Consider the following 11,963-nt stretch of genomic DNA (forward strand, 5'->3'; position numbering starts at 1 on the left):
TGCCCATACTTGACTATTTTATTAAATGCTTGCACTGTGTAGAGCCCTGAGTGTGACCACCTGCAAATATGGCAGGGGAATTCGACATTCTTACCCGCCAAATAGCCCTTACACAGCCTGGAGGTTTGTTCTGGGTCATTGTCCTGTTGAAAAACAAATGATAGTCCCACTAAACGCAAACCAGATGGGATGGCGTATCGCAGCAGAATGCTGTGGTAGCCATGCTGGTTAAGTGTGCCTTGAATTCTAAATACATAACTGACAGTATCACCAGCAAAGCACCCCCACACCATCACACCTCCTCCTCCATGCTTCATGGTGGGAACCACACATGCGGAGATCATCCCTTCACCTACTCTGCGTCTCACAATGACACAGCGGTTGGAACCAAAACTCTTACATTTGGACTCATCAGAGCAAGACAGATTTCCACCAGTCTAATGTACATTGCTCGTGTTTCTTGGCAGAAGCAAGTCTCCTCTCCTTATTGGTGTCCTTTAGTAGTGGTTTCTTTGCAGCAATTCGACCATGAAGACCTGATTCACGCAGTCTCCTCTAAAGAGTTGATGTTGAGATGTGTCTGTTACTTGAACTCTGTGAAACATTTATTTGGGCTGCAATCTGAAGTGCAGTTAACTCTAATGAACTTATCCTCTGCAGCAGAGGTAACTCTGGGTCTTCCTTTCCTGTGGCGGTCCTCATGAGAGCCAGTTTCATCATAGCACTGGATGGTTTTTGCGACTGCACTTGAAGAAACTTTCAAAGTTCTTGACATTTTCCGCATTGACTAACCTTCATGTCTTAAAGTAATGATGGACTGTCTTTTGTCTTTTGTTATTTGAGCTGTTATTGCCATAATATGGACATGGTCTTTCACCAAATAGGGCTATCTTCTGTATACCATCCCTGTTATTTTAAATACATTTCAGGTGACTACCTCATGAAGCTGGTTGAGAGAATGCCAAGAGTGTGCAAAACTGTCATCAAGGCAAAGGGTGGCTACTTTGAAGAATCTCAAATATAAAATATATTTTGATTTGTTTAACACTTTTTTGGTTACTACATATGTAATGTCATAGTGTTGATGTCTTCACTATTATTCTAATAGTAAAAATAAAGAAAAACCCTTGAATGAGTAGGTCTGTCCAAACTTTTGACTGGTACTGTATGTTAATGGAATTACTTAGTTACAGTTACAACACAGCTATCTGTTCTAATTTAAATTATTTTCTTAATGACATGTTTGTTCTAAATGGTACATGTGACTTGTTTCAGGAGGCAAATGACGCACATCACTACTTCACAGGAGCGGCATTTGAAAGTAAACATTTTTTTTTTAATCTAAATGCATTGTTCGGCAGAAATGCCTTCCGGAACATGTGAACATTCATGTGCCTTAATAACAAACTTGTATTCCAGCCATCAATAAGAGTAAAATTATTAAATTATGAGCCTAGTTGGTTTAGCCACGGAAAAGGACAGGAGCCTTCCCGCTAGCCATGATTGGCTGAGATAATGGACGGGCTGTATATGCAGAGAGATGAGTTTTGGATTGGTCTCCCATGTAGCATGCTTCTGTCTATAACATGAGCTGTTCAGTATGTGTTGACAGTCCTTTCTACCTTGCCGTTTTTGAAAGATATAACATTAGCCATCGAGAACTACAAAAGATCTTCTACTTTTCTCAACAACATTGAAGCCCTGAATTTAGTAGGCGCTATTGACAGATCAGTTGGAAAAAGTGATGGGCTACTTTCTGCACACACCGCGGTCAGTGTGAACTGGAGTGACTTGACACAACGCTGGTCAAACAAGATGTAGCTACAAACAAAATGTAGTTAATTAAATAGTTACAGTCTGCCATGAAACGTTCATCCATGTATACGGGTAAGAGTCTAGCTACATTTTCAGATATAAGTTTCTAATTTTGTCAGAAAGTTGTTTTTATTGCAACTTAAAGCATACTGTTATTTAGTTAGCTAGCAAACGTTATCTTGATGGCTCGCTAGCTAACGTTATGTGTGTGATCTGTGTAGTAATATTAAATCAAATCAGAAATCCATTTGCATTGCTAGATATAGCCTAATGTTAGCTAGCTAACATTTCACCTACTTTGTTAGCGTTAGCTACCTGCAGATTCAAACTACAGCTATGACAATGTTTGTACCGTTTACACCTTCTGTATCTTGTGCATGTGACAAATAAACATAGATTTTATTTCATATAGCTTGTGTTTACCACATGGCCTCGTGAATCCTTAAAGAGATAGGTGGGGCTAAGGCTTAAGAGGGTGTGAACGATGCTGAATGGGTGTAGACAAAGAAGTGCTCTCCAGTAGGTGTACGAAAACATTCAAGGGCCATTTTATCAAAAGTGGGATTACAAGTTTATCAACTTTCAAAGCAGAATCACTTTCCTATTGTTCCTCAACTGCAGTGTATGATATACCATTTTCTAGCTCTGAGTCTCTACTTTTATCCAATGTAAAAAAAACACGATTTCAAATTTTGCTACATAAGATTGAATCGAGGTCGGTCACATATGTGGTGTATATTTCAAAAAGATGATAGAGTTCTCTTTGAGATGCTCAGCTATATAGAACTAATAAATACTGATAATTTATGAGGTAGTAGAATAATTCATGTTCAAGGAGAAATCTTGCAGATTCCCATATTTCAATGAGAAACTAATTTTAATTAGATCAGATAGGTGTGTTTAAACTTTTGCTAAAATAATTACATGAACATATTTTGTGAGAGTAGGGTGACTACCCCAGCAGGTCTCAACCCTAGGCCACCAACACCAATGACAAATGCGCTAAACACTGTCCCAATATGGGATATATTTAGGACATGCAAGTATAGGATCAGTATCGTTAGGTCCTGTTCTGTTTAGAAGAAACCCTAACCCCCTCCTCCCTATGCACTTGCGTAGATCGGAAACAACACGATTAGGTGTAAGGCTCTAAACCATCAGGTGTATGCACTTAACATGGCTGAGATTTACTTCAAAGTACGCTCAATATTTTTCTTTATTGATCATAGGGATTCAGGAGTATTAATAAAACAGGTTAACATTCCCTATCAGCATTAGACAATTATACTAAAAGCCCTTAAATTGCTGGAATAACTAGGCCTAAATCAAATCAATGATATGTAGTTCGAAAACACTGTATGTTAAAAGCACAGTGTGTGAGCATCCCTTGCCAACAGACAAAGAGCTATGAATGGATCAGTGGTTCACCAATCAGGTCCTTGATTAGTTTGGCAACCGTAATAAGGCGTAATGTGTAATGAAACATATTTTTTGGGGAGAACGTTTCTTTGGGACCATCAGGCGACGTCCTGACAACTGATACACAGAAATGTTCTTCCAACATTTCATGAAACGTGTCTAGAACATTAATATCTTATGTTCTGAGATCATGGCAACCATGTTCTGTGAATGTTTGGTGGGATAATTTCTGTTTGAAATTAAGGGAATGTTCTACGCCAAAACATGCTAAAAAGGTTCTCCGAAAATGTTCCTCTAAGTAACTGAAAACTGGATACTCAAACATTAGGGAAACATTTAAAAAAAAGTTCTCTCTCCCTAGAATGGTTAGCTGGGCAGGCTTTGCCACGAGGAAGGCCTTTATCTTCAATCACTGGAAACAGTTTGACCTCTTCATCATCTTGGCTTGTGTTGACATATTTCTGGACCTGGACCAATATTTTTTAGAATCACAGAATATATTGTCAATATTTACATGATTACCGGGGCTCTTCGTGTGGTATGTTATGGTTTGATGGGACATATTTTATATAGATTTGAAATAGCTTTACAGTAACGTTTTGTAGGGTTACCTTTTATCAATGTTATGAATCATAATAATTGTTGAATATACAGTATGTCTTTCAGATCATCATTCCCATGCTCATAGAAATCATAAACCGTCAGATCCATAAGAAGCTCAGCTTTGGGTATGACATCGGCAAAGGCATCGTCATCGGAGAGGAGAGCATAAGCAAGAGTATTGACCCTATCTCTGATGGCAAAAGCATATCTAAGGTGTTTTTAAATTACATTTACAATACAGTACACAACAAGAGCTGTTGATCTTTCACAACATGATATCATGTTTAGACCTCTCATACTCAATAAGTATGACCTCATATTTACCTTCAGAACACACACACACGTTCTCCACTGCCAAGGACACTTGAATCACATCAAACCTAACCTATACTCTGAATGATCGGCTATGAAAAGCCAACTGACATTTACTCCTGAGGTGCTGACCTGTTGCACCCTCGACAACCACTGTGATTATTATTATTTGACCCTGCTGGTCATCTATGAACATTTGAACATCTTGGCCATGTTCTGTTAAAATCACCACCCGGCACAGCCAGAAGAGGACTGGCCACCCCTCATTGCCTGGTTCCTCTCTAGGTTCTGTCCTTTCTAGGGAGTTTTTCCTAGCCACCGTGCTTCGACACCTGCATTGCTTGCTGTTTGGTGTTTTAGGCTGGGTTTCTGTACAACTGATGTAAGAAGGGCTTTATAAATACATTTGATTGAATAAGTCTCAGGTACAACCCTAATGTAATATTTTCTTGCTGTTTCTGCAACACAGAGATGAATCTAGCCAAATAATAACTACTCTATAACCCTATATTGTGTTGCAGAAATGTTTTATTTAACTAGGCAAGTCAGTTAAGAAAAAATCTTATTTACAATGAAGGCCTAGGAAGAGTGGGTTAACTGTCTTGTTCAAGGGCAGAACAACAGATTTTTACCTGGTCAGCTCAGGGATTTGATCTTGCAATCTTTTGGTTACCGGCCCAATGCTCTAACTACTAGGCTACCTGCCACCGCCTGAATTGAGAAGTATACTGGAGAGAAACCGCAAGCAGGTTGTCTGGGAGATTGGTATTTATCAGTCATGCTAAATCAAGGCAATCACTTTAAATCAAGGCAATCACTTTAACTAGGGTCACTCTGGGTTCGCCAGTATAGTATAGTTGGCTTTAACTCACCATAATGTGATAAGTTTACTGTGCCTGTTTTGACAGCAACAATCCTTCAGTCCTATTTACATGTCAAGTATCCTACATTGAATCTCCCCTAAATGGATATAGATGAAAAAATAATTCAATGAAACATTGACAGAAACCTTCAATGGACTGATGTCGATGCTCTGGAGTGGAAGGTGTAATGTGTGATATTCTAATTGTGTACCTGGGTCAATTGATGAAAATGCACTGCTAGCCAATCATGTTTTAAAGATGTACCGTCATTTTAACTTATGCATGTAGTGGTTCTACACACCTCACTATTTCAAGTCCTGACCAGGCTTAATTGAGAGGGAGAAAGAAGGAGCAGTCTGGGAGATCAAGGCTGTGTACCTTTAGACTTTAGAGCAACTATCTTCTTAGATAGAACCATCAAAGGAAACGGGACACATCAGCAAATACTAATGATTGGGGGGAAAAAAGGAATGGGATGTAACTACCATTCCATTGTACCCCATAAAAGCCAGAGAAGGGATATAAGTGACTCCTCAAAGTAGGGGACCTAAATGTGTTCTGGGAGAGTACAGGGGCTCAGTAGGATACTGTGTGGTAATAATGCCTTTAAGGAGGCCTTTTCTCAGATTCCCTGCATACTCTCCTGCCGGAGGAAATTGATGCGTCTTTCTGGAAACTATATAACACATCTCATTAGCATTTAGAAAAAGCAGGTCTGTGGTGACCTTAGGGAGTCATCACAGACACAAAGCAGGATTACACACTACAAGTGTATGTAAAACAGCTTGATTTTACATTTGTGAAATAGAAATATGTAGCCCTTATTGCATCACAACCCACTGGGGGAAAAGTGGTTGAATCAACATTGTTTCCACATCATTTCAACAACAAAAATGTTTATGCGATGATGCTAAATCAACATGGGAATATCAACATAAGGGAATTTTGTATTTTTTTCTCCCAACTTTTAACAGAAATCCAATGTCATGGTGACATTCTGTTGATTTCACATTGAATTCACATTAGTTGTCACCTCAACCAAACGTTAATCAAAAATAGACTGACGTCTGTACCCAGTGGAAAGTTCTTGTTGTTATGTGAGGGGAAGCTTACCCACAACTGTGCAAAGTTTACCACTGCCAGGAAAGTGAGTAAGATCAAGACGCTGTGGTATCCCTTCTCATGCTAGCTGCAGAGACCAATCCGAAGATCGCCATCTCAGTGAAGACCAGACAAGCCATACGAGCCATGCGAGAGAGACGTCATCCATACACTCATCTCCGGGGTGCTCTTAGACAACTTAGAGGCATCAATACTGGAGAAAGTGCTTTCAGTTTGCTCCTCACCTGCTATTTGCAATACCTACAACTAATTTTCACATATATACTTCTGACTATTCAGAGAGTGATTTTTATTATAAAAATTAATGAATGTTTAATGTTTCCCTTTGGCAGATGATTGAAATAAAGATGAAGTACAGTGCCTTCAGAAAGTATTCACACCCCTTGACTTTATCCACATTTTGTTGTGTTACAGCCTGAATTTAAATTGGGTTAAATTGAGATTTTTTGGCACTGGACTACACACCATTCCCCTTAATGTCAAAGTGGAATAATGGATTTCTACTTTTTTGCAAATGTATTAAAAATGAAAAGCTGAACTGTTTTGAGTCAACAAGTATTCAACCCCTTTGTCATGGCATGCCTAAATAAGTTCAAGACTAAACATTTGCTTAACAAGTCACATAATAACTTTTCATGTGTGAAATTGTAGTGTTGAACATGATTTTTGAATAACTATCTCATTGCTGTACCCCACACATACAATTATCTGTAAGGTTACTCAGTTGAGCAGTGAATTTCAAACACAGATTCAACCACAAATAACAGGGAGGTTTTCCAATGCTTCGCAAAAAAGGGCACCTATTGGTAGATTTATTTTTATTTTTAAAGCAGACATTGAATATCCCTTTGAGCATGGTGAAGTTATTAATTACACTTTGGATGGTGTATCAATACACCCAGTCACTACAAAAATACAGGTGTCATTCCTAACTCAGTTGCCAGAGAGGAAGGAAACAGCTCAGGGATTTCCCCATGAGTCCAATGGTTACTTTAAAAGTGTAATGGCTGTGATAGGAGAAATCTGAGGATGGATCAACAACATTGTAGTTACTCCACAATACTAACCTAATTGACAAAGTGTGAAGAAGGAAGCCTGTACAGAATACAAATATTCCAAAACATGCATCCTGTTTGCAACAAGGCACTAAAGTAATACTGCAAAAAAAATGGCAAAGCAATTAACTTTTTGTCCTGAATACAAAGTGTTAGGTTTGGGTCAAATCCAACACAACACTTTACTGAGTACCACTCTCCATATTTTCAAGCATAGTGGTGGCTGCATCATGTTATCGGTATGCTTGTAATCATTAAGGACTTGGGAGTTTTTCAGGATTAAAAAAGAAACAGAATGGAGCTAAGCACAGGCAAAATCCTAAAGGTTAACCCGTTTCAGTCTGCTTTCCACTAGACACTGGGAGATGAATTCACCTTTCAGCAGGACAATAACCTAAAACACCAAAACTAAACCTACATAACCTAAAGGCCAAACCTACACTGGAGTTGCTTACCAAGAAACCAGTGAATGTTGTTGTGTTGACTTTAATCTACTTGAAAATCTATGGCAATACCTGAAAATGGCTGTCTAGCAATGATCAACAACCAATTTAACAGTTTAAAAATGTTTGAAAATAATAATGTGTAAATGTTGCATAGTCCAGGTGTGGAAGTTCTTCGAGACTTACCCAGAAATACTCAAAGCTGTAATCATTGCTGTTATAGTGTGGACACTATATAAATAATTACATTGAATATGTTATTGTACTTACCTGCAGTATAGTATGATTACTATTCATGTGTTTGTGGTTATTATTGGCCTTGACCTTTTACCCTTTGATGATATCATCACCCAGAGTTGTACCTGTTCAATGCGACTCTACATTTTACATTTACATTTAAGTCATTTAGCAGACGCTCTTATCCAGAGCGACTTACACATATACTACCACAGGTTGAGTGGGCTGTATCGCTTTGCTGTGTTTGTACCGTTTCTACATGGCTGTACACCTTTTAATTATTAGGTTGAAAGTAAAGGGAAGTAATATTGAATTATGTGCGGGCATTCCTTGTCAAGTTACTACAGTTGCAAAAGGTGCTTCTGCAAAGTTTTGACTGAGGGGTGTGAATACCTATGTAAATTAGATATTTCTGTATTTAATTTTCAATAAATGTGCAAAAAAATGTTTCACTTTGTCATTATGGGGTATTATATGGGTGAGAAAAAATATATTGAATCCATTTTGAATTCAGGCTGTAACACAATAAAATGTGGAATAAGTCAAGGGGTATGAATACTTTTTGCAGGCACTGTAAATGACCAATAATCCTAGCACCAAGAGCAGTGAAACTTCTGCAGAGTTTGCATTGATTGAACAAAGATAGCACCCAGATTGAGTTCATCAAGATAGAGCACACATCTCCTAGACCCTTGCCTTAGATTGACAAGCGTTTTATTTTCTGTATTATATTATGAACATGTTACTTTCAAGTTTGCAACAACAACAAAACATGTGTGTTATTTCTGAGTGGCCATGCTTATTTTCTTTGACTTTGGAGACACCATCACACAAGAAAATGAAGCCCTTCAAGGTCGCAATTGTAAATGAGAACTTGTTCTCAACTTGCCTACCTGGTTAAATAAAGGTGTTCTCAACTTGCCTACCTGGTTAAATAAAGGTGTTCTCAACTTGCCTACCTGGTTAAATAAAGGTGTTCTCAACTTGCCTACCTGGTTAAATAAAGGTGTTCTCAACTTGCCTACCTGATTAAATAAAGGTGTTCTCAACTTGCCTACCTGGTTAAATAAAGGTGAAATAAAATACAACTTGATTGTCTGGTTAATTATTTTTTGATGTAACTAGGAAAGTCAGTTAAGAACAAATTCTTATTTACAATGACAGCCTAGGGACAGTGGGTTAACTGCCTTGTTCAGGGATAGAATGACAGATTTTTACCTTGTCAGCTCAGATGATTTGATCTAGCAACCTCTGGGTTACTGTCCCAACACTCTAACCACTAGGCTACAGGGCAGTATGTAAGGTATGTACTAACGTGTACTACAAAAGGTAAGGTGTAAAATGAATAACATCTTACTGAGTTTATGTTGTGGTAATAATTGGTTAATGTTATAAACATACATGCCCATTTTTGTATCAAGCTGGTTTGGTATATGATCAAACACAAAAAACTTGAATCGTCACTGCTGAACGTGATAGTTGGGAATGAATGTCAGTGGCATGACACTTCATTATTTTCATTGCAACTAAATAATGACTGACTGATCATAAGTTGACTACTACTCACCAGTAGTTTCCCAATATACTCTGTGAACTAATTACCCATCTCCATCACGTTATAACTCTGTAGAACACAATATCAAGTATACAGTCAATGCCGTTAATATGTGTAAATTACAGTTAATCACTTGTCATTTTGGTCACCCTAAAAAGTAACACAATGTAAGCTATTTCAACACATTACAGTGTGACACTGCAATTATGGGTAATTTAGAAAGGCGGGCATAATAGCCCTCTTTGTAGAGACACCTTTACTTACCTTGTGATCTTACACTTCAATATCAGCTTTGTATGTCCATTTTCTATACCAAATTGTGTTTCTTTACCTCTGAATACAAAACTGGACTTACATGTTGTAATCAGAAAATGACATTATAAAGTACAATTGTCACATGTTTTTAAGGCAGTATAAGGCATTAGTTTCAGAACAGGATTATTATGCAATGTCAGAAACATTAATGAACATGTTTCCTAAATGTTCTTTATATTGAATTTCTCATTCGGCTGATACAGCAAGCTGAAGAACCCTCGGGGACAATTTGGTGTTGAAGCTTTATCAAGGATAGTAGAAAAAAAACCCACAAAAATAAATCTGAAATAGAAATGTTGAATGCAATAACAATCTCTATGTCGTAAAAGAAGGGGCAGCCTGTATTGTAGTACTGCATTAGCAAGTTCGACATTCTTTTTTGAAACAGAAAGGTTGTCACATTTTTTAAGCACAAACAACCTTCACAAACAACCATTTGTTACTGTTCACCAAGTTGTCTTTTGCTATGGTTTTATCTCCTTATCCTAGAATGATTTACAGTGCCAAGACAGGTCATTGTCACATTGTATGAAGACAGAGTGTGTAATGAGCACTATGACTCTTGGTGAGTCATGGAGCAGCACGATGGGCATAAAAGCATATGATGTAGGCCAGCTGTCACACTTACAGACAGCAGTATCCTCTCAGAGCTCCCATCCTTATTCCCTGGGTCACATTGATGACGCTGGTTGATGCTTACTCTTCAAGAGGTGTAATAACATGTACACATCACCTGCTTACATTTCTACATTGTAGTTTACATGGAAGGGTTTCCGTTTATTCAAATGGAAGCTGCACCTTGAAGTGTCTCTATTTCCAACTATGTTATTTGTATTATTTATGAGCCAATTTAATACCACATGCTGGTTGTCTCGAATTGTCAGCTACCCGAATCATCAAACAAGCCCAACGTCGCTTGATTGACGCTCTGTGGTCATTACCCTGTGTATGAATGTGAATTCCCATACTATACTGTATTCCAAATGACTAGAGGAAGCCCAAACATTGGAGGCAAGAGGCCCAGGGAGAAGATAAGATTGACACTAGTGACAGACTACAGGAGCTATGGGGCCATCCTGGGATAACTTTATTGTCTGAATCAGCAGCCTATGGAGATGACAGTCACCTGCAAGACAGTCACTCAGGTCTCACTACTGTTCATGTATTCAACTTTGTTCATATGAAATGTGCTGAAAATCTGAATGCATGTGTTGGATGAACATATTCCATTTTAATCTCAAAACTCAGATTAGAACAGCTGTAATGAGAGTAGTATGGACAAAGTGGTCAATCCTATGAAGGCTTTTGCTCCTAGAACAGACCTGTGTCTGATGCAGTTTTCACAGAATGACCAAGTAACTTGATATCCATTGTCAGATAGTAGCTACTGGGTTTTATCTTACATTTACATTTACATTTAAGTCATTTAGCAGACGCTCTTATCCAGAGCGACTTACAAATTGGTGCATTCACCTTATGACATCCAGTGGAACAGTAGTGCATCTAAATCTTTTAAGGGGGGAGGGGTGAGAGGGATTACTTTATCCTATCCTAGGTATTCCTTAAAGAGGTGGGGTTTCAGGTGTCTCCGGAAGGTGGTGATTGACTCCGCTGTCCTGGCGTCGTGAGGGAGTTTGTTCCACCATTGGGGGGCCAGAGCAGCGAACAGTTTTGACTGGGCTGAGTGGGAACTGTACTTCCTCAGTGGTAGGGAGGCGAGCAGGCCAGAGGTGGATGAACGCAGTGCCCTTGTTTGGGTGTAGGGCCTGATCAGAGCCTGGAGGTACTGAGGTGCCGTTCCCCTCACAGCTCCGTAGGCAAGCACCATGGTCTTGTAGCGGATGCGAGCTTCAACTGGAAGCCAGTGGAGAGAGCGGAGGAGCGGGGTGACGTGAGAGAACTTGGGAAGGTTGAACACCAGACGGGCTGCGGCGTTCTGGATGAGTTGTAGGGGTTTAATGGCACAGGCAGGGAGCCCAGCCAACAGCGAGTTGCAGTAATCCAGACGGGAGATGACGAGTGCCTGGATTAGGACCTGCGCCGCTTCCTGTGTGAGGCAGGGTCGTACTCTGCGGATGTTGTAGAGCATGAACCTACAGGAACGGGCCACCGCCTTGATGTTAGTTGAGAACGACAGGGTGTTGTCCAGGATCACGCCAAGGTTCTTAGCGCTCTGGGAGGAGGACACAATGGAGTTGTCAACCGTGATGGCGAGATCATGGAA

Source organism: Oncorhynchus nerka, linkage group LG25, assembly GCF_034236695.1.
Source record: "Oncorhynchus nerka isolate Pitt River linkage group LG25, Oner_Uvic_2.0, whole genome shotgun sequence".
NCBI lineage: Eukaryota > Metazoa > Chordata > Actinopteri > Salmoniformes > Salmonidae > Oncorhynchus > Oncorhynchus nerka.